General features: G+C 35.7%; 1 long non-coding RNA gene across 1 annotated transcript in view; it reads right to left on the bottom strand.

Moving 5' to 3' along the window:
• Positions 1 to 24,917, bottom strand: part of LOC119574380 — a 25,438-nt gene extending 521 nt beyond the window's left edge. Inside the window, exon 1 of the long non-coding RNA XR_005228859.1 lies at positions 24,882 to 24,917. This is a non-coding gene — a long non-coding RNA (uncharacterized LOC119574380). The remainder of the gene's footprint in view (positions 1 to 24,881) is intronic.
• Positions 24,918 to 25,185: the final 268 nt, after the last annotated feature.

Here is a 25,185-nt window from a genome sequence, read left to right as displayed (position 1 = left end):
GTAAACAGGTTAAAAAGGTTATGAATCTACTTACTGGGTGGCGCCGTAGGAGTTCCCGGGGCGACTGCTGGGGCGGGGGCGGCTCCGGGGGCGGGCGTGGTGTGGAGGGCGTTGAGGGCCTGGATCTCCTCGGGCTCGGGATGAAGGACGGGATCAGGCCGGGAGGGACGAAGGCTCCTGCTGCTGCTTCGAGGGGAAAAGACAAGTTCAAAGAACTCCCATGGTTAATCATCAAAGGCTTTTGACAAGTAAAATCAAATTTATAATCAATTAAATCATTATCAGGTAACTTAAAAGTTTAGAAAAAAAATATGGAAGAACAAGATAAGAACTCACCAAAGGGGGCACGGCTCCGCCAAAGCCACCTGGGGGAGGCAGGGCACTGCAACGCCAAAGAGCGGCAAAACAGAACACAAAGAAACCCTTTCCTCTTGTGTCTGAAAAAAAAACAAAAAACATCTGGTTTTTACCAAAAAACTGGGATTTCTAAAACCCTTTTTAAAAAAGAATATTCCCAAAAAATATGCTTCCCTTTTCACCACAAAAAAAATCATTATTTTTATTGATCAAAATAAAAAATTGTCACGACTGAAACTCGTTAATCTTAAGCGGGAAAAAGATCCCCATTCGGCAGCGGGATGACACGCGGACGCTTACCCCTGATCCTTCGCAACTCGGGGGGCCCAAAGGCTTTTTTTCGCTATTATATACACCCGGCTGATGTCACTCACTTTGACATTTACACACACAAAACCCCTTTATTTCGTAGAATGAAAATTCTAAAATGAACGACAATTCTATAAATATTTCAGCGAAACGTTTTACACTAAAAATCTATTTGGAAACCTTATCAATTTCACGATGGATTAATTTATTCATTATAAATTTTTAAATATTTCTCAGCGCATACAATATTATAATTAGTTTTCTAATCATAATCAAATTGGATTAGACTAAAATCAATCGTTGTGATCATCGGGGTTATCGTGATGAAAAAAAAGAAAATCTGCAGTGTTATGCTTAAACTTCAACGACAAATTTTCACAATCGATGGGGTATAAGTACTAAAGTACTATATTGGTTATTTACAAATTTAAAAAGCGACGCTGACGATGAAAATGGTGTTCATCGTAAAATTCCCTTTTAAAATTTCGGATTGTTATTTTAATTTCCTTTTGACCCTACCCCCTGTCTTTATTCGTCTGTTCTTTATGCATCGTTTTTTCCTGTTTTCTAAACCATTTTCCTTGCAAATATACTTTCGATAACCGACAATAATAAAATTTTTCCCCCTTAAGGGAAACGAAAAGAAAAAAAATCCTTGGGGAAAACGAAATTGTTTTTCCCCCCTTTGACAAAGGTGCTTTTTTTTTCCCTTGATGAAAAATTAACGGGTCTTTTTTTTAAAAAAATAAAAACTTTTTCCCCTTAAAAAAAAAGAAAGAAAAAACTAAGTTCGAACATTGTGCATAAGGCCGTACGTTGTTTTCATGCTATGTCATACCCGCTAAATGATAAGGGGTATGAAAAAGAAAATTTAATTCAGATTCTTTATTGAACGACTATCATGCATAATATTTCATTTGCCAATGAAAGCGCCCAGCCTTCCAAAGGTCCAATCCCGGAAAAGGGTCCCCAGACGGCTCCGGGGGCCGGGGGGATGAAAGGGGGCAGCGGGCCCTTTGGGGCTTCTTCACCAGGGTTTGGCTACGGCGGGGGGGGTGGCTGGAAAAATGCAAAAACATTTGTATGTGTTCAGTTTGTTTTTTAGTCCTTGAATAAAATCTTTTAGAATATTTTCTATACATACAGTATGTGCTATTTTGTAATGATACTTATTTTCCCTTGCTTTCATATTACAGGTATTTTAACCGAGGTATTCTTGCATAACTTTCCCATACTCTTGCTCTCGGCTGTTCGTCCAGGAAAAATTTCATGGTTTTAGTTTTTTCGAAATCCTAATTAAGAGACATTTCATTTTGATATGAAATTACCAGGTAAGTATCCCTATAAAATTTTATTAAATTATATGACAGTTATGAGTTTTGGGATAAACCTTTTTTTTTGCAGTGAATTTTTTCAGGAAGTGCTTTCCCCGCAAAAAATAGGGGTCATCACCGACGCTTTTAAAAAGACAAATATTCAATGGTATATAAATAAAGATAAAAGCATAAAAAAGTTGATAAAAATTTTAAAATAAAAAAATAATTGATGGTTAAAAATCGGGATACCTTGTGGGGCTGTAAAGCTCCCGGGCGCTCAGGGGGGGGGGCGGCTCCGGGGGGGGGGGTTGGGGAGGGCTTGAGGGCCTGGATCTCCTCGGGCGTCGGGACGAGGACTGGATATGGCCGGGGGGGGACAAGGCTCCTGCGCTGCTTCAAGGGCAAAGAAAAGGGTTTTTGTGGAATTCGTATATGCCATCATGTAGAGATTATTTAAAAAAAACCAAATTTATGATTGACATTTTAATAAACCATTAATAATTAAAAATAAAAAAAAAAAGTGAAAAGGGGTGTAGATAAGTGCTAGTTTAAAACCAAATTAAAAGTGCATTAAAAGGACCCCCCGGGGGCAATCCGCCAACCCCCTGGGGGGGCGGGCACAGCAGCAGCCACAAGGTGCAAAAACTAAACACACGCAACCCTTTATATTCATTTTTAAAACTTAAAAATTTAAATTTTCTCCCCTGTGTTGCAAAATACCCGGGTTTACCTAATCAATATCCTCAAATTCTGCGCGATAATATGAAGTTTTTTCATTTCACCAGAATACTCCACGGGTTCGACTAATCTAAGTTAAACCACAAATAAAGGGACAATAAGCTTAAAGCTGCATACAAAATTAAATTGAAAGCAGGGGGCTCCTGACCTTTCCTCGCCGATCCCTTTCCAACTCGGGGGGCAAAGGGCCCTTCGCTCTAACATATCCCAGGGGTCCCTGCCACTGACCCTTGACAGTAGAGAAAAATTAATTTTCCCCATACAAATGTAAGGGTGGAAAACTATTTTATTTTACCAACCATGCTTAAAGCATTGTAATATGAATAATGTTTTAAAACCCCAAAATTCCCTAATAACTGCTGTTGCTACTACACATTATTTACGTAGTATATTCCATTTCTATTACTTTTTTATCTTATCACTATGGGCTCATTAATATTTCATCCTTTTTGTGAAAATATAGTTGTTTATTTTTTAGTTTTGTCCCATCATCATACCTTATTTTGATCTTCGGGTGTGATGATGATGAATTATGTATATCTGTACCTACTGTGCGTGAAACATTATAAACAATATGGGAATGCATTTAAGAAAAAGAATTTGGGCCTCATCACGTGGCCTTCACATACGACAAACGATATGTGTTTAATTTACTTTTGGTTATCTCCCAATTTTAGTAATTATCGATGGAAATGGTTTCCCCCGAAAAACTTCTACTTTTAAATTTGAAATGTTTTCTTAATTTCGTTTGTCCTTTTTTCCACTTCCTCTCATCTTTTCGTCATGTGATTTCAAAATAACTTTTTTTACCCCAATTTAAAAACCCATAAACAAAATTTCACCAAAGATATCCCCCGTGACCAGACGTAATATTTTTCCCTCAGGTTCCTCCTTGTTCAAGGGAGTTGACGCTTTCCCCAGATGACTTGGGTGAAATTTTAAAGTCTTTATCTCCAAAGGTAAGCATAGAAAAATACCTTTCGAGTGTAACATAAAAATTACCCGTCTACAAATGTAAAAAGCCACACACACCCCACACCCACACACACACACCCAACCCCACCCAAAACACCCACACACACACAAAACCCACACACAACACACACCCAAAACACAATGACCAAACCACTGCCTTTCTTGCAAAGTTATGGGAGGACACTGGGGCGTCGGTGAGACCTGATTTGTTGATGGGAATGCTCTGTGTTTTTTTGTTTTCACTGTGTTGTCTTGCGGCTTGTTTTTGCTAAGCAGGGTCTTGAAACAACTGAGCTGTAGTAACCGCTTTGTACAAAAACTTGTTTTCCTTTTCAGCTGCAGGGCACTTTCTGTTTTTGGATTACTTTATTGCCCTCGAAAACATAAGACTGTCGACGGAGTTTTTTTGGTACTTTCTCTTTTACGCCCTATGTCTTGAAAGATGTGCATTGTTGCTTGTGGCGTTTAGACTTTTTATAATTTTCCGAGTTTCTTGCCTTTTAAAATACTGGGGTTTTAAAGGGCTCAGCATCAGATTTTTTTTTAGCAACCATAAATTCTACAGATGTTCTAACTTGCTCTTGTGGGAGGGGGGGCCATAGCTTTTTTGTGTTTGGCAACTCTCTTCACAAATCCATCAAAGATAGAAAACCAGTAGACGTGATCTAACAAAGTGAGCAAAGTTTTTCCCCGTCTAGGGTAATTGGCGAGGTGTTTTTTAGAAAAATCACCTACGCTGTGACACTGGTTAACTGTTTTTAAAGTCGTACTGTAGGCTACGTTGACGCCCCTGTGGGGGCAATTGGGGGGCATGTCGTTGAGAGGCTTGTAAAGTCGAGGGGATGCCCGGGAGTGAATAAAGTGCTCTTCATATCATCACTAGGCAAAGACAAAATACGCAGCCTGGACTGGTGTGGGTGTGTCTGATGTCCCGGGGGAAACAAGTCTTCCCGAAGCTCTCCAAACTTCATATATCCTAAAGAAGCCAGGTTCCGAGGGGCTGGTGAGGAAGCGCCAGTGCCGTGATTACTGCAAAACCTGAGTGACACTATTAGGGGGGCATCATTGTTGGGGTGCTACTAATTATTAAAGGGTCGAAGCAGCAGGGGCAGTTTTTAAAACGACGAGATAAAAGAGCAGGGGGGTTCCAGTGGAGATATGGGGGCAACCTGTGGGAAAGTCATGGTTGTGGGGTTTCAGGATCGGGAAGGGTGCGGGATGGTGGACCTGTCATGAGTGCTTTAAAAATAGCTTCACGTAAAAAAACTTTCAGAAAACGGGGATGGCAAACCCCAGTACACGCCGGGTTTAAAGCACTTCTAAAAGTTTTATTACATACATAATCATACATACTACATACATAATACTACTACTCATAAAACTACAACTCATACAACATACATACATCTACTGCATACTACATTCATTTATTCTAAAACCCTCCCTTAGCATTTTCCGTTAATTTTGTGCATAGAACACACACATATGCCTTTTTTTATTTGCGTATGCTAGTACTTGCCAAAATACAGGGTATCAAAAAAAACTTGAATTCATATAATTTTTATTGCTAAACTAGCATACGTAATCTGTAATTCCTCATAATGAAAGTCCCAGCACATTCCCTTTCTCAGCCGCGTTCCAAATCCGAACAGGGGCCTCAGACGGGTCCGGCGGCCGAGGGCATAAGGGGGCAGCGGCGGCTTGGTACTTCTTCACCGTTTTGGCCACAGTGGGAGGCATGGATGGGACAATGAAGCTTCTATAAAGATATATCTAAAGATTTTTTTCTGTTTGTTCCTATGTCCTAGAAAAAAATGCTATATTTATATATTCTATATTACATCTGGGCTTATAAAAATCGTAATTTCCCATTGCATTTTTTTTTTACACGGTATTCATAGAAAATACATTTATTACATAACTTGCGATATCCTCGCTGGTGGGTCTTCGTCTTAGATTTTCTTAATGAAACGGTTTTTTTCGAAAACCCAAATTTAAAGGGGGCTGTGTATTTTTATATGAAAATTTTTTAAAAAAGGAAAATTTCTGGTAAAAATCCCCAAAGGAATTTTATAGAAAATTAGAGTTTTTTGCATAAGATCTCTGAAAAAAGTGTCTTGCAAAAAAAGATCATCAAAGTCATTGACAACAATTGCTACTGTTTTCCGTAACAAACAATGAACACATGAAAAAAAAATTCAATATAATATATATAAATATATATTATAATATATATATACACACACATATATATTTAAAAATTAAATATATATTTATATAATATATTATATATATTTATAATATATATAATATATATATATTATATATATTATATATATTCTTATATATATTATATCTTCTTTTTTTAACGGTAGGTTTCTATTTTTAGCCGCCATGGTCCCCGCATAACTCAATTTTAGTTTTCATGTTGTGATTCTTGGAGTGAGTACGTGGGAGGGTCCCCATTCCCTTTTCCCTGGGAGTGCCGGGTTACCTTTTTTTGGTAATCATATATATATATATACATATTATATATATATTATTATATATAATAATTATAATATTATATTATATACATATATATTAAAATGCATATATATATTAATACGTTTATATACAATAACACACAACACACAACACACACACCACACACACACACACACACACACACACACACACCCCACACCACAAACACACAATATAATTTAAAAATTATATTAATATATTACATATATATACTACAAAATACATACATACATTATAATATTATGTATATTTTATATATAAAAATTTTAAAATATATAATTACCCTATATATACATGCATACATACATACTAATATATTATATATATATATATATATATATATTATATATAAATGTATATATTTATTTAATATATATAAAATTATATATTTTATATATATATAATATTATATATATATATTATTATACATATGTGTGTGTGTGTGTCGTGTGTTGTGTTGTGTGTGCGTGCGTGTATATATTTTATATATATATTATATATTATATATTATATTTTTTATATATTATATAAATATAATTTTATTATATACACATAATATTAATATATATTTATATGGGGATTTATATCGTAAAATGGGATATGATATAGTTGCAATTATATATTTATATAATATTATATATAATTTTATAAATATTTATTATATATTATTATATAATATATATTATATAATATATTTATATATAATTTTTAATCTATTTTCAAATGATATATATATGATTTATATATATAACCATACAAAATATATAACCATCCACACACACCACCCCCACACACATATAATATATATATTATATATTATATATATATATATATTATATATTATATTTCCCACACACACAACACACAACACACACACACACACGCAAACACACAACCACACACACAAAACACACACAACACCCCACCCCACACACAACACACACACACACCCATATAAAAATAAAATATATATATATTAATATATTATTATAATATTATAAAATTATATATATATAAAATTTTAAAATTTTTATATATATATATATATATAATTTTATATATATATATGTGTGTGTGTTTTGTGTTGTGTGTTTTGTGTGTGTGTGTGTTGTGTGTGTGTGGGGTGGGGTGGTGTGTGTGTTTAAATTTTTCGTATATATGTTTATACGTTTATAAATACTTAATTTTCATATTATCGGATTACAATATAATATACTATACATCATACCCACACACACGACACCACACAAACACACACCACCACACACACACCCCCCCCAACACACACCCACACACACACACACATAATTTTATATATATATATATATATAATATATATATATACTATATATATATATATATTACTACACACCACAGATTATATATATATTTTATATTATATTTTAAAAATATATATTATAATTTATTTTTATATTTAAAATAAATTTCATATTATAATAAAATTTTAAAAAATTTTATATACCTTATAAAAACAAATATTTAAAAATTTATATATTATATATATATATATAATATATTTTATATTATTATAAAAATATATTATAAAATATTATTTTTTTTGGGGGGGTGTGTGTGTGTGTGTGTGTGTGTGTGTGTGTGTGTGTGTGTGTTTGTGTGGGGTTGGGGTTTTGTGTGTGTGTTGTGTGCGTGTTTTTAAATTATATAATATATTATATTATATTTATTTTATATATTGTTTTTATCCCATATATATATTTTTATATATTTTATTTTATTTTTTCTTATATTTATATATTATTAATTATATTTTTTAATATTTATATATTAAATTTATATTTATAATATATTTTTTTTTATTATCTAATCTATCTATCTATCTATCTAATTATATATATTATAATTATATATATTATATGTTTTATTTTGAAATATAATTTATAAAACTTTAATCTACATACTTTTTATTATATTATATTATAATTTTTTATTATATCTTTTAAATATTATATATATAATTTATATTTAAAAATATGTTAATATCCTCTTAAATATAAAATTTTTATATAATTTATATATTATATTATATTTTATTTATATGAATAAAACTGTATTATCATATATACAACTATTATTATATATTGATTTTATATATTTTTTTTATTTACTCAATAAATGCTTTTATAAAAATTATATTCTTATATATATATATATATTATTTATATATATATATAAAAATTTTTATTATAGTTATAAATATATATATATTAATAATATTTTGGGTATATATTCATATGTACATGTATATATTAAAACATATATATATAATATTAATTATATATTATATTATTAATATAATAATAATATAATTATTTATATATATTATATATATAATTATATATATATATATATTTTACATACTTTTGCACAAAAACCACACACCATATATATAACGGATTCCTTGGCGAACCTTGAGTCCGGGTTTTCGCGTAGATTCTTGGGGGAATTTGGACAAAACACAATTTCATAAACATCTGTGTAAAAAATATACTTTGCAATCATTTACCTCTGGTTTATACAGAATCTAAGTAATTTTGACATTTCTCATCAGAATTATGTAAAACACATCATACTTCAAAATATATAACTGAAGCAACAAGATATTCTCAAAAGCCGGTTGAACAAAAATGGATTTTGAATTCGAGACGCTCTTGAAGTTTCCCTGTCACATGTTGTGCTTATCGTTTTCACTGAACAATATTTTCCATGTACTATCTAGGGCCGAAAACTAGAAGAGGCAATGTCCAAAATGCGAATTTTGAGATAAGCCTACTATTGATTTTTTTTTTGTTTCTATAAGTGTTATGAAGGCATCAGTGCATAGTAACGTCACACGAGCATTGCTTCGAAATCAATTCACTGAAAATCATACATCCTAACGCGTGACAGATTGTAAAAAGGCTTTTCCCCTTTGTACAAGGGAAACGAGGGTAGTTATACTTGTTAACGGTTTTAACTCTTTTTTCTGAGAGTTGACACACGAAGTATAAAACACGACTGTTTTTATACGGGTTATAGGGCCGCGGGGAAGGTCAGGGTCACTGCCCGAGGAGGGCGGAGCTGACCTTAGTGCGGTGGTCTTAGCACGAACTCCCGGTAAAACGGGTCGATTAAAAGTGCCCTCCGCCCTCGCGAGCGGGGGGTTCTTATTTGACTTTGGATCCACGTGGAAAGCCACGTGGCCCACGGGGTTATAGAAATAGAATTACCACATCCTGTAACAAATAAATTTCCACATCTTATTTTGCTGGGGCCACCTACTCGCCCTCGCCCTCGAGGCGCCTTAAAGGTGACCTAATTTGGGCTGGTCGCTCGTTTTTCTCGTGCTTGCCCTTTTAAACTTCGGGGCTGCTCGTCCATGTTGTCCTCATCCTCCGGGCCCCCTGGTGAAATCTGCTCGTCCTCGTTTATCCACCGTCCCAAAAGTCTCGCACGGTCCTCCTTGATTTTCAATTCGTCTTGACCTCCTCGTGCCCCTCCCCAGGCCAAACTCGGGCGTCCTCGCCCACCCCCTCCAGATCTCGTCCATCCTTCTCGGTCCACACGTCCTCGAAATCTCCTCCGGATCTACGGCGGGGGGCAGGGCGGCATCTCGGGGCGGCTTAAAAACCTCGCTACGACTCCTAGATTTTGACCGATCTGCGGCTCCGCCAGCTCGCCTATGCACGCATTCGGGGGCGACTGGTACCTTTTCTGAGAAAATGTTGGTCCTGGGCCTATGGCGATCTTCGATGACGTCCTTCTCACAGCATCCCTAAGGTCCCCCCTTGGGTGCGTGTCGGTCCGACTGAAATAAAAATGGGGGAGCCAATCATACACGAAGGGCCAAGTAAGAAAAAAGAAAGGGAAACGGAAGAGGGGGTGGAAATTCCACTAGCCTTATTCATAAAAATTTGGGTTTTTTTAATTTTGGGTTTTTTAAAATTTTTTTTCGTTTTTTTTTTCATTTTGTGTTTTTTTTTCAAAAGGGGAAAAAGAAGAAAATAAAAGGGGAATTCAGTAGCGGTCCCCCCTAGACCTTTTGAACCCCCAACCATCTCTGAAATATGAAATAATAAAAACGACATCGCGATCCGGGGAAGTCTTTTGAACCATAGTCGTCACACAGAAAAAAAATAGTGTAACTTGTCACAGACACGAAAACAAAATTGGGGGGCAAAAGGATAAATCTTACGCCGCCAAAGACAATGAAAGGTCAGTGTCTTTTTATCCGTGTGTGTGAGTGAGCTGAAGTGTGTTTTAAATGCGTGTGTGGTGACAGTATCGTTAATGAAGGGAAGCGAGTGACCTCACACAAGAATGAATCAAAACCGAATATTACGTTCACTATAACAAAACTGAAGAAAATTAAAATGCTAGCTTTTTTACGATTATTTCAACTCCCACTTTGAATTCAACATATAATGATATGCACAAAGTACGCTAATGAATGGTGACATAAAAAAAAATATTCCCAATTTTTTAAAGAAAATTTTCTCGGGGTCAAAAATTAAAACTCCCGGGGTACATGTCTCTTGCCGCAACTTCAATAAAACTCAAAAAGGGGGGGATCCTATACCCAAATGCCGTATATGACTAAACGACTCGAGCCAGAATAAAATATCCTCCTCTTTGCGTATCTTAATGGGCCTCGAAAAATTTCCCGAAGGATTATAATTCCAAATCCAAAAAACCTTTGGGGGGGTACCCAAAACATGCAACGACTTAAAGGGGTGAAAATGTTTTAAAAAGCGAATAATGTTCTGTTTAAAACCTAGCCCTACATTAAATTAACGGACGTCCCCCGCGGGTCACACCGACTCAAGGGACCCAAAAGAACGAATAACTTTACCCTCGAACGACGGGCGCGATCATTAGGCGTTTTCGCACCCGGGGGGAAATTCGGGCAATCCTGTGCCTATGATAGGGGGAAGATCCTACGCTATATCCAAATAATACAATTTTGTTACCCGCTTCGCTCTAGCGCCGTAAACGTGTCCCAAAAAGCAAAAGTAAAAATGCATGTTTTCTTCCCCAAAATTTGAGGGAACCAAGGGCTCTGACCCTAAAACCCCCCCACCGACCGGGAAAAAGAAAGGAGGTCGTCAGGTCGGGGCGAGGGGTTGGAACGAGATAAAAAGAAATGGGATTCGTGATAAAATAAAATCAGAACGCGTTAAAATTGTTTCAGGAAAAAATATAAATCTCTAAAAAAGAAAAATATTAATTATTAAAAACGAAAGATATTCAGTTTATTATCACTACTCATCGCCGGGAAAACATCTGGGTGGGAAAAATAGGGAGAAAGTCCATTTCTGTCCCTTGCACCTATTAACCCAAAAAAACAACGGCTTAACACATGTTGGGGGAAGAAGGAAAGAAAAGAAAGGGGCCCAAACGTGTACTTTCGTTTTTTTTCTTTGCCATGTCTTTAAGCGGTCGGCGGGTTTTCTTCGGGGATTTGCGTTCATGCTGCGACCCGGGAAAGGGGCAGCGCCACCCTGCCACCAGATTTTAAAAGGCTATGCGTACACTAGTACAGTGGCTGACAGGGACGCAAAAAACACGTAAAAGGGGGGGAAACCCCGCTACACTTGTCTAAAGGTCAAACGCCGGGGGAGGGCCCCGGTTTGTGCCCGGGGAGAGGGCGGGGCGACCCACCCCCGGGCGCTTGACACGAAATCCCGGTCAAACGAGGTCCCAGATATAAAAAGTGACCTCCCCCTCGCTGACGGGGGGTTCTTATTTGGGGCTTTGGATCCACGTGGAAAAAACCACGTGGGCCACTGGTTTTAGAATAAAATTTTCCACATCCTGTAACAGAAATAGAATTATCCACATCTTATACAGATTGTATTTTGAATACATAACAGCGGAAAGCTTCAGTTGCCACTTTTACTATTTAATTTTTTAAAAAGTCAATTTGCCATTTTCAGTATACAAATTATATTTTATATTATATTATTACAATACATACATATAATATTATATATATATTAATATATATATATATATATATGTATATATATGTATTTAGTTACAAAAAGAATAAAAAACGATGTGATTATATTACAGAATTATTATCAAAGGAAGTTTATTTAATATATTTTTAAGCAATAAAATGTTAGAAAAACTTAGAAATCTAATAAGGAAGAATTATTTAAATACCAACAGCAGTAAATGTCTTAATCTATTAATAATTCAGCCAAAAATACATTTTCGCAATGTTCGTTTTAAAAATGCTACAGTAAACACACACCACACACACACACACACACACACACAACACACACACACCCCACCACACAACCACACAACACAACACACACACACTTGATTATATATTTATCACTATGAAAAATATTCTTTATTTTCATTACGTAAAGAAAATGTCTTTAAACGAATTAGATTTAAAGCAACGCAATTTGCTTGGTCACAGAGAAAACTTATTTGGTGAATTATTCATTATTTATGAATTTCAATACATGGAGTAAACATTCAAATGACTGACTTTTATGACATTGGCCCTTCTTGCTCTAGGCCCTACATATAATCATTAAATCATATCTCTCTTTCGATTCAACATTTAGTTGCTTCCTTTCCTTATCTAGCAGTTTATAGCATATCTATTATCATTTCGATATAAACCCAATTTTTACGATCTATCATTGGTTTTGTTTTCTCTAACAGAAGGGGAAGGGGAATCATTCATCTTAAATTCAGATAGCTTTATTGATATGATTAGCATCCATGATACTTCCATTTAACTCAACGAAAGCGCCTAGTTTATTCCCATTTCTCGAGCCGACGTTCCAAAAGCCGGAACAGGGTCCTCAGCGGCTCCGGCGGCCGGGGGCTGAAGGGCACGGCGGCTTGGTACTTCTTCACCGGGTTGGCTACGGCGGGAGGCATGGCTGGAACAAGGGAGAGTGAAATGTATCTTTATTGAAATATAAATTTTTTCTATGTATTTTTTTTTCCTGAAAAAAAAAACCCAGTGTGCCCTATGTGTACAAAATGTGTATGTAACGATTACTGTTTTTTCGACTCCCTTCCAGTATATATATATATATGTATATATATATATTTATAAATATATATATATTTATAAAATTTTATATATAAAAATATATATATATGTTTTAAGACAAATGGTATTTTGTGTATTTTTGTTTTTGGTAGGGATTTTGTAAAATTTTGAAAATTACGGGGTAATATCCAAAAAGTATTATGTGAAAAATAAAGAAATTATGAATTGTTTGAAAAAAATAGATACAAAATAAATGAAAAAAAAAAAATTCATAAATATCAAAGATAATAAAACAAGGTTTCGTCTACATCTTGGGGGCCCGTGGGGTTTTCCCGGGGGCGACGCAGGGCGGGGGGGGCTGGGGGGGCGGCGTTGTGGAGGGCGTTGGGCCTGGATCCCCCGGGGCTGGGGACAAAACTGGATCAGGGCCCGGGGAGGGGACGAAGGCTCCTGCTGCTGCTTCAAGGAGAAAGGCAATAAGCATGGTCATGAGAAGGTTATTTACAAGTAAAATCAAATTTAAAAAAACGAAAAAAAGGAAAAAAGGAAGGGGGGGGAAGGGAAAGAAGGGGAGAAAACACAACAGACGAAACCTTCATCTTGATATCTGGAAACATCGTGTATATATTTAAAATATACGATTTTTGCTCTACTATTTTGGTAAGTAGAATGAAAAAATTCAAGTTTTACCTGAAAACATCAACCAAGTTCTCAAAATTGTATAGTTATAAGCCATAAATTGATGTTTTCATTTCTCGATAAATGACCTTAAAAGAATCTACAATTTTACGAAGCTGAAAACAGATTAAAAGGATAACAAAATTAAGTGAGTCTGGACCGTTGCGCTTGCCTGGGGGCTCTTTTGCAACTCAAGGGGCCCCGGGCCCCGGTCGCTTTTAATTTTCCCCCAACTGATGTCACTGACGGCTGGGACTGACACGGGGTCGGGGTTGGGAGAATGATAATTCTGAAAGATAACAAACAATTCTAAATAACTGTTCCAGGGTAAAGACCACACGTAGAAACGTAAGACTATTATTATATTTCACACAAGCAGTGCATTACAATGGGATTCAGAACGTAGTAGATATGAATAATGTAATAATGTTATAATCTTAATAGATGTCTTGATCATTGCTATTGTAATTACTGCCATAATTACATATCAGTATAATTGCAGTTACTGCTGCCGTTGCTGGTATCACTATGGTCATTATAAGTATCATCATCAATGTTATTAGTAACATTATTCGTATTTATGTTTTTCATTATTAGATTTTTCATAATCAATACTGTGGTCATTGTAGTCATGAAACAAGTATATATCGCAGTTATTGTGCATAAACATTCAACAGCAAACTTTTGTATAAGCGATTCACGAAGAACTATGCTGGATGTCTACTAATTTGAGTGATTTCAACGGCGTTTATATTCGATAAAAAATTACACATATATATATATATATATATATATATTTTAATATATTTAATTATAGTGTGGTGTGTGGTCTGTATATATATTATATATATATAATATATTTATATATATATATATATATATTATATATTTTTTTATGAAACAAGCATAAACACACACCACACACACCCACCACACCACACACAACATATATATATATATTATATATATATATATATATATATTAAAATATATATATTGTATTAAATTATACATCGATTTATTAGATAATAGATAAATAGATATTTATGTGTATAAAATATATTTTATATATATATATATAATATATATATATTATATTATATATAATATATAATATATAGATGTTGTAAAACATACTACATACCCCACCACACACACACACACACACACAACACACACACACCGAAAACACACATTATTTATATGAATATTGTTCATGCAATTGTTTTGGAGGGCAGATGATAGCGTACAATGCATATTTGATCAAAGGGGACAAATAGATTGGATTATTTCCTTTTGGGATGTCTTATGCTAATGTTGGGGCAAAATTTTATTTCAAAAAGGGAGTTTTTTTTTATGAGAAAAATTTTCTTTGACGAGTAATCCAAAAAAACTTTACTAACAGGGAATACACTTAGAATATTATATGATGAGACAGTGAAGAGAGGATCGAAACGCAGTTAAGAGTAACATTTAAAATTTAAACGTCGAAATTTATCGACTGTAACACCGTTATAATCGAACAGTGTCGCTTAAATTGACAGAAAGCCAACACAGTAACCTCTTAGCGCGAATACAATATTGGGATACAGGGATGGCCGAGGACCGGATGTCGAGTAGCATATTCTTTCTCTCCTCTTCTTCAATTCGCATTAGCGAAAGTTTTGTTTGATATTTCTCGAGCACAATAAGTGCTGTCATCACTTATTTCATCATCTTCATACCACAAGTAATGAATAATGATGATAATGACAGACAATAATCTAATGTTATAGTTTTCATTAATAACGATTATTGAGACGATAATGAGAATGTCAATAATGGTTATAGTGATAATAGTATCAGTGATATGTAATGTAATTAACTATGATTACAATATAGTAGTAGGAATAGCAAAGGGGGATTTATGATAACTGCTAGAGCTATGACATTGATATATACTGCGCTCTGTGTGAAATATCATAATAGTTTCCATCTTGCACTAATTCCCATGTTTGAACTTTGCTTCACAGTTACATACTATTTTCGTTATCTCAGATTTGTCAGTCTACTAAACATCGTATGTCAACTTCCATAGCCACGGTAACATGAACATCGATCAAAACACACACCAGCCCACACACACACACACCCCACACATATATATATATATATATATAAATATATATATCTATATATATATATAATATATATATAATGTGTTGTGTGTGTGTGGTGGTGTGTGTTGGGTGTGTGTGTGTTGTGTTGTGTGTGTGTGTTTTGTGTGGGTGTGTGTGGGTGTGGGTGTGGGTGTGTATGTGGGTGTGTATTACATATATACATACATATACATACATACATACAATATATCATATATATATGATATATATTATATTATATATTATAATTATAATTATACACCCACACACACACACAACACACACATAAAACACACACCAACCACACCACACCACACACCACACACCCACACACATACACACAACAAACACACTACACACACACACACACACCACACACACACACACACAACAACCACACAACACACACATGAGCACACGCTTAGCCCCTGCTGCGAAGGACGCCGGAGCTCAATCCTGGCCTTATCCACTTTATATGTTTATTAGCTTCGTAAGTACTGTAGTTTCATTTCCTGGTCAGTTTCGTTGTGCTGAGATAAGTCTGAACTCATGTTATATCTTTCTGTGAAATGAAGAAACTTTAACGTAGGATCTCCTTTTAAATTATTGAGTGCAAACGAAGTTTAAGGTAAAAAACGAGCGCTTTCAATATACTTTTGCAAAAAAAGGAAGAAAAAATCGCGCAATGTTTTCATAAATCAAGATGAAAGTTGCTGTATGTTGAGTTTCGCCGCTCTTTGGTGTTGCAGCTGCCTGCCTACCTCCAGGTGCTTTTGGCGATTCATGCCCCCGGTGGTCGCTTTTAACTGCACCTCTTTTATTTGGTTAATCTTATGCACTTATCTATCTAATTCATTGGACTTGTAATTAGCCTCCATGTGGATCCACGAACATTCCATTTTCTCTTGAAGCCGCAGCATGGAGATCAAACGCCCTCAACACTCTCCCGCCCACGCCCGCGCCCCGGTGCCGCGGAAGAGTGTATCTTTTATGATATTCTTTTAGAAAAAACAAAATCTATGGCTAGCATGTATAGTACAGAGAAGCGAAAAAAAAATAATACTCGATAAATACTTAAACAAAGATACAGCACACGAATACTTATAACATTATACCAATTGCATTGGGAAACACATACAGAATTAGATATATTCACTGTATACTCATTTTTTTTAGTTATTCATTTCCTTTTCAGCCATGCCTCCCGCTGGTGCCATATTTGTGCAAAGTACGAAGCCGGGCCGCTGCGTGTGATGCCCTGCCGTATGACGGCAGGGGCCTGGGAAGAGACAAAGAAGAGCTTTATTGCGCCGAATGTCGAGTGTTTACATGTAATTATGGTCACGCCTGTTAAGCTCTCTTGTCGTTTACACCATTTCAATAGTCATAGGAGTAGGTTATATATAAGTTTATTATAAATTTTATGTATATGAATAAATTTGTTATATGTAACACACATATGTGTAAAGGTATTATAAAAGATAATTTTTCTGTGTTTGTATATTATCCACTCTCATATATATGCGTGTGAATGTTTGTGCATATATATATATATATATATATTATATATATATATATATATCTATATATAGATATTTTTTATCATATATATGTAGACCAGGTATGAATGAGAATGAATATCTTCACAATACAAGAGATGTATTTGACGGTTTCGATTGCGTGATTTGACCGCAATCGAAACCGGTCAAAAACATCTCTTGTATTGTGAAGATTATTCATTCTCATTCAACCTTGCTACATTTGTCAATATGAATACGGTTATATTATGATATATATATATATAATTATATATATCTATATATAATAAATATATACTATATTATATTATATACATATATATACATATATATACATATACATTTATTGTATACACACACAAACCACACACCACACACAAACATATCTATCTATCGATCTATCTATATATATATATATATATATATTTATAGATATATATTATATAGATATACACGTATACACACACCCACACAGCACACACACACACACACGACACCACACACACACACACACACACACACACACACACACACACACACACACACCACATGCACACAAAACGACACACCACACACCCACACACACACACACACAACACACATCACCACACACACACACACACACACACACACACACACACACCACACACACACACTTATATATCGAGGGCCACCTCAGTCGATAATCGACTATGGCATTATTGCTCATTATTATTGATCAATGCTTGGCGAAAAGTGGTGAGGAGCAGCTGTTGCAATCCATTCCACAAGGCAGTGATGTTTTTGTAGAGTTGGACTTTCATAGCTTTTGACCATGCAAGGACTGATTAAAAGGCAGTAGTTTATTTTGTATGGGTGAATTCCCCGTAGTCTTGGGACCGTAAACACGGACATACAAGGCATCTCGATTTGTGTAGTTAAGACTAACCCAAAATTTGCATATATATATATATATATATATACTATATATATATAATATATATATATATATATATATATATATATATACATATATACAACATACAGTTACACACACATACATACATATCTATATCTATATATCTATATATAGCTAGATCTACTATCTATATCTATATCTTCTATCTATCTATCTATCTATATATACCTACATACACAGTGTATATTGTGTATATTAGTATAGTCATAAGTATGTTTACAGGATATGTGCGCTTGGTGTGTGTTCACAATGTGGTTTGCGTATACACATATGTATGCCCGCTTTGAATGTGCGCATACGTCTATATCTGGGTATGCATGTGGCATGTGTTTATTGTGTATGATATAGAGTATTTATGCATATCATAAGGCGCGGTGTTGCCGAGTGGTTGAGCATCGTACTCAAGACTGCACGACGGCAATCTGAGTTCGAGGGTTCGAGTCACGGCCGGCGCGTTGTTCCCTTGGCAAGGACTTCACCTCGATTTTTCTACTAGCCACTGGTGGGCAAGCCAGCACAGTCAGTGCTGTCCCAAGCACGGATAAATAGAGAGAATGATTACCTAAAAAAGCACACCGGCACGCTCTGTGGAAGGGAAATGGGGGAGCCTAGACGTACTCCACTCCAGAGCATCACAACATGAAAACGACAATTAAGTAATCATGCTGTGACCACTGGCGACTCAAACTGACCTTACTCAACGTTAAAAAAAAAAAAAAATTGCCTATCATAATGATTACTGAGCACTATTTAAAAGGTGTCTGTTGCATGTGCATGTGCACGAAAATGAATAATGCGTAGTAAGTGGGCATTGCAGGTGAACACTACATGTTTGCACTAAGCGTACACACACATAAATAAAATAATCAGTGTATAAAATATAATCACACTATATACACCTTCTGATCCTCAGCAAGCCCATGCTCACAGGTGTATACCTGGCGTAATGAGGCTAGGCCGCCGTGCTGGCTGCTCATAAGTTCAAAACTAGGCAAGGCCACCCTGCTTGAGGGGCGATCGTGGAATCCCGCTAACTACATCCCCTCCCACCAAGATACAGCAAAGCCAGTATATGGGTCGTAACTTGGTTGTCTACCTTCTCAATAAAAAAACTATAACTGCACAAACAGAGCAAGGGCCTTATTCCCCGGAGGCGAATAAGCCCCTGGTTTACTTGTGGGGGGACTAGCGGCATCAGAATCGTTCCAGAGTAGAGGGGGCTAAAAAAAAGAATCTCCGGTTAGAAACAGGCCGCCCTGTTTGATGGACCTTTGAGCATATAATATAAGGACTAATGAGTAACTGATCTGACTTGAGAACTCTCTTTCATTATATTGTAGGTCTCTGTGAGGTAGAAGCCTTGGAGGCGAGAGAAAGATACTAAATGATGACACCGTGCCCTATTGGCGAGGTAAACTCCAGGGTAGCAAAGACTAGAGCGAAGTGAACACGGAAGTCGCTATCTGAATTAAACCGAAATTGACTTATAAATTTAAAATAGGCGCTATATAGTAGAAATGTTGGAAGTTATTAATAAAGTAAATGTTGCAGCGGCCTAAGAATGTTCAGTAGGAGATAGGAACAAACTCATAACGAAACCGCAGTCGCCAAATTTAGCGTAATTTGAAGACTCAGAGCGACGATTCAACCTTACATCCAAACAGATATCACTTCTCAGTGACGAAGTTCTCAACATTGACGGAGGCGCAAGGCAACAAACATCCAACGACTTAATAAAGGAAGATGCACTTAGTAGGCGGTAAGAGCGTCAAGCAAAGCTCCAGCAGTTCTCGGTAGAAACTAAAATATCTTATGCAAAAACGTAGGGTCATGAAAGTATCTCAAACGGCACAAAATAGAATTAGTTTTGAATTAACAAAGACTATAGAAGAGAGATGTCTGGAAATTCAATACTCAAATAATAATGAACCAGTGATGTCAGGTACTAGCATGAAAACAGTTAAAGAAGACTCGGCATGGGGAGAATCAATCTGATGTAAAAAGAAACCAATGGGAGATGACATATAATAAGGATGAAATCATAAGAGTAGTGGAAGACTTTACAGGGATCTTTACAACCTCAATGAACAGCCACAGATAGAAAGCGACCGCGTAACTAGAGACGTACCTAGAATCACAACAGAAGATATAAAGAGCGCTTAAAGGCATGAAGAGAGGGAAACACTAGGGAAAACGATTAGTATCGACCTTATAATATGCAGGAGAAATTTGCAACAGTAAATTATCCAATCTTTTAACAAAGCCTTCTCAACAGTAAAACTCCGAGCCTGGAACAGACAACAATATTTGATACATAAAAAAGGGATAGAAAGGAACTAAAATACTACCGACCAACAAGCCTCCTTTTCAAACTGTTCGCCAGTACGTCATCAAATTCGCATTTTCCTGACAGCCAGGATTTCAAAATCAAACAAGCCTAGAGACCACGGTAAGGCTTCCGCAGTGGATCTCAACAACAGAACCCATACACAATGCTCACCCAAATAAGATAAAACATAAACGAATATAGGAAACCACTGTGTATGGCATTCATCGATATGAAAAAGGCATTTGAACTCTTGTGGCAAATACCGAGCAGTACTAGGAAGCTATCTGAAGACAATGGAGTAGAGGAGTATATTGTAAAATATTGGAAGATATATATGCGAAGATGGGACAACAACCATCAAGCTCCACACGGAAACTGACAAAATACCAATTAAAAGATGTTAGGGTGATACCATCTCAACAAAACTATTTTACAGCTTGTTTTGAGGAAATATTCAAGAAGCTAGAATGGAACGGAAAATGTATCAAAAGAGGAGAACAAATACCAGACAACCTAAGATATGCAGAGAATTGTTTTTCTCTTCAGTGAATCTGATATGAAATGTAACAACTAATAACGATTCTAATTAGAAGATAGTCTGAAATCGACGGTATATGATTAACAATAAAAAGACCTAAGATCATTCAACAGTAGAGTTCAATTCGAATAGATACTGTCAAGGCGAAACGCTATAGGTAGTGACAAATACATGTATCAGCGCAACTTCATATAACACAAAAGCACATCTAGCGAAGAGAAATTAAGCGATGCATCATCTTAGGCTGGAGCGACTTCGGCACAGTAGCATACTATATCTTCTTGCCCTTATTATGTTTAAAAAGAAAAGAAAAAACGTGGGTCCTCCCCAGTTTAACCTAGGATCAGAAACATGGACACTACAACCAAACTACTGGAGAAGAACTAATAGTGCCATAGAGGATTGTCGAGGATGATGGCTGGAATTATAGATCGGATGAGAAGCGATGTGGATCAGAGAACAGACAAAGTGAAGATATACTTGGGAGCATCAAAGAAAAAAATGGCAATGGGCAGGTCATATATATCGGAGACGGACAACAGATGGACAAGAAAGTACCAGACTGGTATAGATAAAATAATTATGCTGTACTTAACGTAATTTAGGGGCCAAGACTGGAAACAAAAACACAAGACAGACAAGGTTGGAAAAGATTGGGAGAGGCCTACGTCTGCAGTGGACTGACTCAGGCTGATAATGATGATGAGTGAGACATACTGATTACGTATATACATAATAACACAGACTGGGACCTGCATGCACATCATTAATCATAGGCAATTCTCAATTAATGAATTACACTCACTAGCTTCGCAGCTCAATTAATGACTGAGTTATCGAAAATGTCTTTGCTGAGAAGCGAGAAACAGGGAGAACAGACGATTAAAGGCATTATAAATATACATATATAATTGTTGTTAATGTATGAATGTATATATGTTACATACAGTACATATAATGTATATATATACTATATATGTATATATTTATACATACAGTAATATGTGTATATATGCATGTATACATACAGTATATATGTAAACATACAGTATATTATATAATATATATATATATATTTATATATATATATAATATAGAATATATATATATACTATATATACATACCACATACAGTTAATATATATTGTGTTATACATGTCCTTCTCTTTCTTTCTTTTTAAACGTAGGTTCATGTCTGAGTCCGCCGTGTCACTATATGATACTTAACTTGTAGTTTTTTTCATGTTTGTGATGCGCTTGGAGTGAGTACGTGGTAGGGTCCCCAGTTCCTATCCACTGAGAAGTGCCTGTGTTACCTTTTTAAGGTAATCATCTCCTATTTTTATCCGGGCTTGGGACCAGCACTGGGGGGGGGGAATTGGGCTGGCTTGGCATTCCTAGTGCTAGTGTAGCAATCGAGTGAATTCCTTGCCCAAGGAACAACGCGCCGGCGGACTCGAACCTTCGAACTCAGATTGCCGTCGTGGACAGTCGTGAGTCCGACGCTCTAACCATTCGATTCGAACACCGCGGCCTTGACGATCATGGGCTTCCATGATTTCTTGGCAATTTAGAGCGGAATATGGGAAGATCAGATAAATAATGATCAATCATATCGAGTGCGAGTTCAGTCGTGTGCGCACACACGCCCGCGCGCGTGTGTGAAGCAGGACCCGGGTATGTGTATACATAAGTATATGTTATATATGTATACATCAGTATTGTATATATACTTATTTAATAAAAAAAAAAAAAATATATATATATGTATATATATCATAAATATTTAACATTTATATATATTTTAGATATGTATATATGCGTAAATGCATACTTATGTATACACATATGAACACACACACACACACACACCACACACACACACACACACACACACACCACAAACACACAAACACATACACATATATATACATACATACACACACAACACACAGCAAAGACACGACACACAAACATATATAACACACACACACTTATATATATATATAATATATCTATATATATATATATATATATATATATTATATATACATGATATATACATATATATATATGTAATACATACATATAACAATATGTATGTGTGTGTGTGTGTGTGTGTGTGTGTGTGTGTGTGTGTGTGTGTGTGTGTGTGTGTGTGTTGTGTGTGTGTCTTTGTGTGTGAGCATATTTAATTATCTTTTTATTTATTTTATCTAGTTGTACTTATTCAAGCCATCTGACCATCCACGACAGAATCCGGTTAATTATACAGGTTTGCTTCCACGCGTATGTTTCGTACAGGGATACTCAAATGGATATTGAGTCATAAATTTATTGATTGACTGGCATATGTAATAACTGTTATTCACCAAGAAAGGCCCAGCACATGTCCGCATTTATTGAGCCGACGTTCCAAGCAGAACAGGGTCCTCAGACGGCTCCGCGGCCGGGGGCAAGAAGGCGGCAGCGGCGGCTTGGTATCTTCTTCACCAGGTTGGCTACGGCGCGGGGCATGGCTGGAACAAGCTATGATGAGATTCTTCAGTTGCTAACTCGCGATGCCTAGATTACCGCTTCCTTGTGTATTATTATTAGTTTTTTTCATGAATTAGTTTTGTCGAAGTCGAACTAGTAGAGGCTGGTCTGTTGAATATTACCTAGGTGAGTATTCCACATGGGTATTATGTTGTATATTTTTTTGTATAAAGTGCTTGCTCTCGCTGTGAGAAAAAGCTTGCATAAGTTAAGTCAGTCCTGCTATCGAGAGCCATTTGTCCACTAGACTTTCAATAACAATTAGATAAATAACGCTGATAAAGGTAAATGAAATGATTGGATGAATTAGTAAACAATCAAAAAGGAAATGCACCTAATGAAATATATTTTTTCTTTTGAACGCTTTGATATGTTAATGTCCCATGAAAATATACGTTTAATATTGTTTTTATGCATATTATTTGGTGCATATGATTAGAACACTATCTATATTATTTGTTACGCTTAGTGAATTTGTTACTGCCTTTATGATATAAAAATATTATATTAATGATAATGATATTAACCGCATAATACGCGACTCCTAGCTGGTAGTCTGGTAGATATTTTAATAATTATTTTGTCAAATCTTAATCACAGAAGGTTGTATTTTTATATGATTGTTTTCTTGAAAAAAAAAAAATATATAGGGCGCGTATACTAAGGAATTTGTTGCATTATGTCAGAACAATTGTTTTTGTTCTAAATGCAGTGGTGAAAGTGTTCTTTATTTTTAATATTAGCATTTTTTCAATTAGGGATGTCACTTCTTTCATCAACAATACTTTCCCCTAGATTTTCAAAAACAAATAAGTCAATATATAAATAATTTAAAGAAATGAATAAGGAAAATAAATGGAAATTACAAATCAATAGGACGGTATGGTCTCCTTACTCGGAGGCGCCGTAGGAGTTCCCGGGCGACTGCAGGGCGGGGGCGGCTCCGGGGCGGGCGTGGTGTGGAGGCGTTGAGGGCCCCTGGATCTCCTCGGAGCTTCGGGATGAAGGACTGGATGCATGCCGGGGAAGAGGGGAATGAAGGCTCCTGCTGCTGCTTGAGCGGAAAGACAGTGTCCATGGAATTCACATTTCAGTCAAATGCAGAGGATGTTTATATATCAAACTTCATATAATAGTAAATACAATAATAACAATATATAACTACAAGACTCACCCTGGGGCATGAAGCCTCAAAGCCC

The sequence above is a fragment of the Penaeus monodon genome, chromosome 6, assembly GCF_015228065.2.
Source record: "Penaeus monodon isolate SGIC_2016 chromosome 6, NSTDA_Pmon_1, whole genome shotgun sequence".
NCBI lineage: Eukaryota > Metazoa > Arthropoda > Malacostraca > Decapoda > Penaeidae > Penaeus > Penaeus monodon.
Note: the sequence above shows the minus strand (reverse complement) of the source record. Positions and strands in the feature narration are given on the sequence as shown.